The sequence below is a fragment of the Toxorhynchites rutilus genome, chromosome 2, assembly GCF_029784135.1.
Source record: "Toxorhynchites rutilus septentrionalis strain SRP chromosome 2, ASM2978413v1, whole genome shotgun sequence".
Lineage (NCBI taxonomy): Eukaryota > Metazoa > Arthropoda > Insecta > Diptera > Culicidae > Toxorhynchites > Toxorhynchites rutilus.
Genome location: NC_073745.1, coordinates 143,142,198 through 143,149,111, shown reverse-complemented (window position 1 = coordinate 143,149,111; position 6,914 = coordinate 143,142,198). Strand labels below are relative to the sequence as shown.

General features: G+C 33.6%; 1 pseudogene; it reads left to right on the top strand.

The window, feature by feature from the left end:
- The first annotated feature begins 400 nt into the window (after window positions 1-400).
- On the top strand, window positions 401-523 carry LOC129772208 (U4 spliceosomal RNA; annotated as a pseudogene).
- The last annotated feature ends 6,391 nt before the right edge of the window (window positions 524-6,914 follow it).

Below are 6,914 nucleotides of genomic sequence, written 5' to 3'. Positions count from 1 at the left end.
TAGAACAATTATTTTAATCATTCACAGTTGGTCATAGGGGTAAGTTGGTCAGTGACGATATAGAAAATTAGCGATCTATGGATGAAAAATAGCGAATTGCTGATGCAATAAAATAAGCAAATTAGAAAAACTTTTCATTAAGTAGGTTAAAAAATACGAACCTAAAATCGGTTCTGAAAATGGTTAATAATTAGTGATGAAACGAATAGTGGTTTGGCCGGATACCGGATATCGGCTAGCGGCCGGATATTTGACCCTTCATTAGCAAATACAAAATTGAGAGAAACGGCATGTGACATGGTGCAAACAAAGTGTTAAATGTAAGAACGACATAAACACATTTTTGAATAAAAACTTTGAACGAATATTAAATTTTTCGCTTAGAATAAGTATCCAATTTAGCTTTGCGCGGTGGCGATATGGTATCCAATGAGGTTATACCGAGGTGCAATTATTGGTAATTGAAAAAAATCTATTTAATAGTGTATCATGTTTTCAACAAGGAATTTAGAATAGTTTTATTTTGATAATTTATATTATTATAAATAGTCTTTTGTGAGTGTATTGAGATAATTCGAATACTGGCCGAGTAAGAGGAAGAGTTACATGCAATCAGCAATCAATTATTTTCATTGAGATTGAGAACAAACTTAGAACTGTCTTCAGGGATAGTAGTTTGAGAGAGGGTACACTTACTTCACTACAAATATTATGATCGGCGGCAAATTCACTAATTTGAAGACTCAACTGTTGGGCTTGATAGAGAAGTGCGTTGGGTTTTTATAAATTCGAGTTTATTCCTCCTGTTCCTGCATCAAAAGTATTCGGATAAAGACGAGACTGCACAAAGAACACCGAACTTACTTCGTATGAGAAAATATAAAACCGCTGGAGAGATCGTTTCAACTACTTAGAAGAAGATCAAAATTATCTGATTGCAACCTTTCTAGACCCGAGGTTCAGGCCAGACCATTTAGGTGTTCTCGAAACGTAAACAAACACACAAAAAATCATTAAAATTAAAATCATCTATAAAATTTCAGTTCTTCTACCAAAACTCGACATTATAATATCAGATTATTTTCAGATACAATTCTTGTGCAAGATTTTTCATCCACTTGCAAATAACATGTTTCTCCGTTACATAGAATAAATGTTTGATACAGAAAATCGGACGATTTCTTGCTCTTATCTACACATTTTTGCTCTTATCTACACATTTGGCGATCCATTTTATTTGTATAGATAGAAGATTATATAGGAGTGCGTTTTATCACATTAAAATCCATTTCCACTTTCGAACGAAGGTCATTTTCGTTACCATAACCATCAAATGGACTAACAACGCTTGTCAATATGTAACTGTGAAACGAATTGAATTTTTCAAATTTTCCCATTTTCCTTCAGAGTTTTTCGAAAATTTTCAATTGTCATGTTTGGTTGGAATATGTTTGGTTTAAATATGTGCATTATTTTTATGGGACCCCCCCTCCTCTCCAGAGGAGGAAGGGGTGTCATACCATCATAGAATCATTTCTCGTACTCAAAAACCCTCACATCCAAATTTGGCTCTATTTGTTTGATTAGTTCTCGAATTATGCAGAAGTTTGTGTTTCATTTGTATGGCAGCCCCCCTTTAGAGAGGGGGGAAAGTGTCGAACTACCATAGAAACGTTTATCGATCCCTAAAACCGCTATATGCTAAGTTTGATTCCATTTGTTTGATTAATTCTCGAGTTGTTCAGCTACCTCGCCCTCCCCCCTTCTTTATAGAGGGGAAAGGAGTGTCAAACCACCATAGAAATATTTATTGCACCCTTAAACCTCCATATGCCTAATTTGGTTTCATTTGCTTGATTAATTCTCGAGTAATGTAGAGATTTGTGTTTCATTTGTATAGCAGCCCCCCTTAGAGAGGGGGAAGGGGTCTCGAACTACATTCCCCGACCCCCAAAACCCATGCATACCAATTTTCATGTCGATTGGTTCAGTAGTTTCCGAGTCCATAAGAATCAGACAGACAGACGGAAATCCATTTATATATACAGCCATTCCATGTCAAACCGATAGAGTAGTTTTCAGATTTTCGTAAAAAGTGGTAGTTTCGTTCTTTATCGCAAACTATTAGACTCGTATTTTTTTTTATTTTTTTGTGAGGATGCTCTTTTTTTTTTGGGTTGATTTGAAATATCGACTTTCTCCCCTTTTTTCCAAAAATTACATTTTTCAAAAAATCATGACTTGTGAACACCTGAATCGAATTAGACAGTCGATATATCCAATTAAATTGGATAAATATCTATATCCAATTAAATTCTCGGAAAAATACTACGCTTGCAAAAAAAATAACACATTTGCCTATTTATTGCATCATGATCACATACATCCAGTCTAGTCGCATAGAAATGTTGAACGAAAACTGAAAACATGTTATCTTTGAAAAATCATAACTCAAAAAGGAAAAATAACAACTCTCTGATATTCAGATATATTATGTGAAAAAAACCTCAGCTTTCAGGAAAAAATACAAAAAATAAGGCGCCCTTGGTCCCGACACGATGTAAGCTATAAAAAACAAATATAATCAATAATTACGAAAACAGAATCCATGTTTATTCAGAGTGTAAAATTTTTTCAAACAAGACTAGCTCATTGGATTTAATTTGAAATGTCGATCATCTGAATCGGTCCAGTAGATCAAAAATTATGATTTTTTGTAGTGGAAAAAATGGGAAAAAAATGATGTTTCGGACCATCGGTTAACTTTGAAAAATCATAACTCAAAAACGAAAAAAAAACGCCTCTCTGGTTTCGAGATATGCTATGTGAAAAATCCTCAGTTTTCCAGAAAAAATATAAAAAAATATAGCGCCTTTGGTCCCGAGACCATGAAAGCTATAAAAAACAAATACAATCAATAATAACGAAAACACAACTCAAATTTTCTGCAACTGTTGTATTAAGACCAGCTAATTGGCTTTAATTTAATATGTTGAATACCTGAATTGGTTCAATGGTTCGAATGTTATGAATTTTTGAAAAAAGTCATTTTTGGCAAAAATGCGAAAAAATGGATTTTTCGGACCACCCTAAAATGGAAATGGTCACCCTCACAAAAAAATTAAAAAAATACGGGTCTAATAATTTGCGATAAAGAACAAAACTACCACTTTTGAGCCGGATAGGCCGGATACTGGATAGTTACCAGATATCCGTTTCATCTCTATTAATAATCATGAAAAAAAATCAGTTCTAACGTAAAACAAAAGTTTATTGTTTATTGCATATGTTTTAATCCAGTGTATTTGAAATGAGAAAACCTGATACCAACCACCGCACCCAACCACCTGATACCAACTTGCAATAGAATTGCAATAGAATTCTTCCGTCTTGCAACAGATGGCGTAACTGGATTATTATTCCAGTGAATCAAATTTCCAGACATTCGTTGGAAAGCTAATGTCATTACGCGTCTTTTTCAGTACATGTCAAAAAGATGATGCGTAAACAACATAGTTTTTTGCCAATTCGAATATGTCGAATTTCGTACCAACGAAAGAGTTTTTTTCTGGGGAGTATTACTTCCTTACTTCAATATGAAGGAAAAGCTGCGGAAAGTCATCGCATTTTGGTGGAAGTTTATGGTGACCTTGCTCCAACTGAGCGAACGTGTCAGATGTAGTTTGTACGATTTAAAAGTGGTAATTTTGACACAGAAGACGAATAGCGTTCCGGACGCCTAAAAAGTTTGAAGATGAAGAATTGGAGGCTTCACTCGATCAAGATCTGTCACAAACACAACAAGAACGTGCAGATACACTTGGAGTAGCTCAGTAAATCATATCCGATCGTTTAAAAGCAATGGGAATGGTCCGAAAGATAGGACATTGGGTGCCGTATGAATTGAAGCCACGAGACATCGAACGCCGTTTTTTCACGTGCGAACAACTACTCCAACGACATAAAAGAAAGGCTTTTTTTGCATCGAATCGTTACTGGCGATGAAAAATACGATAGTTACGACAATATGACATTACGACAATCCTAAACGTTGGGCAACGTATGGATACCCCGGCCATGCATCAACATTGACGGCCGCGCGGAATATTCACGGCCAAAAGGTTATGATGTCTATTTGGTGTGACCAGCTGGGTGTGGTGTACTATGAGCTGCTAAAACCGAATGAAACCATTACGGGGGACCTCTATTGACTACAATTGATGCGTTTGAGCCGTGCACTGAAGGAAAAACGGCCACAATACGAGCAAAGACACGATAAAATTATTTTGCAGCACGACAATGCTCGGCCGCATGTCGTGAAACCGGTCAAAACATACTTGGAAACGCTGAAATGGGAGGTCCTATCCCACCCGCCGTATTCTCCAGACATCTATCCATTGGTTGATCAGCACTTCTCCAGTTTTGATGAAGTCAAAAATTGGATCGATTCGTGGTTAGCCGACAAACCGGTCGATTATTTCCGCAAAGGGATCCGTGAATTGCCAGAAAGATGGGAAAAAGTTGTGACTAGCGATGGGCAATACTTCGAATATTAAAGGGCCTGGCCGGGTAAGCGAGTAAAAAGTGCCCCCCAACCAAATCACCAGATGTATGGAAAATATTGTATAGGATACTAAATAAGAAATTTTGGCGGTTTATTTGAACCCCTATGTGGTTTAACATAGGATCTATAGTGAAAAACGTACTTTTTCGTTTATTTCACGCCATCCTGAAAAGCATCGAGATATTTTTTTTTTAAAATACTGAATGTGCATCTTACTACGGTGTATCAAGAAAAATTATCAAAAAAAAAAATCATAAAAAATTGAAGTACTAAAAAATATTGAGATTTTGATTTGTTTGTGATTAAGGGATTCAGTTCTACTCTAATTCATATTTAAATGTGTTTCCACGGCTTTTCTAGATATGTGTGATTTTTTTCAGTGTTACGCGGTTCAAAAAAAATTTTTTTTTATATATTTCCAAATGGTCTGGCTGGGTAAGGGAGTAAAAAGTCCCCCAAACCAAATCACCAGCCGTATGGAAAATATTGTATAGGGTACTAAATAAAACATTTTGGCAGTAGTACCATATATTTGAGTCCATACACCATAGGATCTATGGTGAAAAATGCACCTTTTCGTTTTTTTCACGCCATTCCCAATAGCTTTGAGACAAAAATATGAAAAAAATTCTCAAAATACATCTTGCTAAGGTGTATCGATAAATATCTTCAAACTATTTTTTCATCGAAAAATCTAATAATAAAAAAAAATTAAATACGCATTACAAAATAATTTTATATATTTTCTGGCATTTCGAAATTTTGAAAAAGAATAAAACTTTGAGACCCACTTCTGTTGTAATTTTTATTTAAATGCGTTCGTATGTGTGTTTCTACATGTGGCGTAAATTTTTCCTGAATTTTTAAGAGCATTTCAAAAATAATTTTCTTCATCGTCTGCATTATTATTTTTATTTTATTTAAATCGATAAACAATAAAAGTATTCATGGTTCTCAATTGTAAGATTAAAATTAAAAAAATTAAAACAATTCGGATATTTATAAGTGTTCTTCTCATTAATCCGAATGATCTTTCCGCAAGGACTTCATTCTTTTCTCACAGAGCTCTATCGTACTGCTGATTCCTATGAATTTGGTAATTCATCTAAATCCAATGTAAAAATAATCTCACATATTTTAAGATACGAAAAACAATTGCACAGCACAATACTCTAAATATACTGACAAAATTTAGACATATGAAAAACAAAATTTCAAAAATATTAGAGCAGTAATGGGTCTCTAAATTCAAAATAAATTAAAAATGTCCAAAGGCTAAAAATCCTCTTAAAAATTCAAGAAAAAATTACGCTACATGTAGAAAAAAACAACACATACGAACGCATTTAAATAAAAATTAGAGTAAAATTGGGTCTCAGAGTAATTTTTTTTTCAAAATTTCGAAATGCTCAAAAAAAATATATTGTTTTTGTACCGTGAAAAACACTCTAAAAATTCTGAAAAAAAAATCACATATACCTAAAATAGACGTAGGAAGAAATTTGAATACAAACTCGAGTAGTACTAAATCTCAAAATAAAAATAAATTAAAATCTAATTTAAAATAAAAATTAATTTAAATTTTTTTTTAGTGTTTGATTTTCTGATGAAAAAAATATTTGAAAGTATTGATCGATACACCTGAGTAAGATGTACTTTCAGTATTTTTTTTTCATATTTTTGTCTCAAAGTTATTGAGAATGGCGTGAAAAAAAACGAAAAGGTGCATTTTTCACCATAGATCCTATGGTGTACCATATAAGGACTCAAATATATGGTACTACTGCCAAAATATTTTATTTAGTACCCTTTACAATATTTTCCATACAGCCGGTGATTTGGTTTGGGGGACTTTCCACTCCCTTACCCAGCCAGACCCTTTGGAAATATAAAAAAATAATTTTTTTGTACCGCGCAACACTGAAAAAAATCTGAAAAAAATCTGTCTAAAAAAGCCGTAAAAACACATTTAAATATGAATTAGAGTAGTACTGAATCTGTAAATCCCAAAAACAATTTTTTCAAAATTTCAATATTTTTTTTAGTACTAAAATTTTTGATGAAAGTTTTTTTTGATAATTTTTTTTGATACACCGTAGTAAGATGCACATTCAGTATTTTTTTCAAATTTTTATCTCGGAGTTTTTGAGGATGGCGTGAAATAAACGAAAAAGTACGTTTTTCACTATGGATCCTATGTTAAACCACATAGGGGTTCAAATAAACCGTAAAAATGTCTTATTTGATATCCTATACAATATTTGCCATACAGCTAGCGATTTGGTTTGGGGACACTTTTTACTCCCTTACCCGGCCAGGCCCTTTCTAACCATTTTTGCAGAATAAAGGA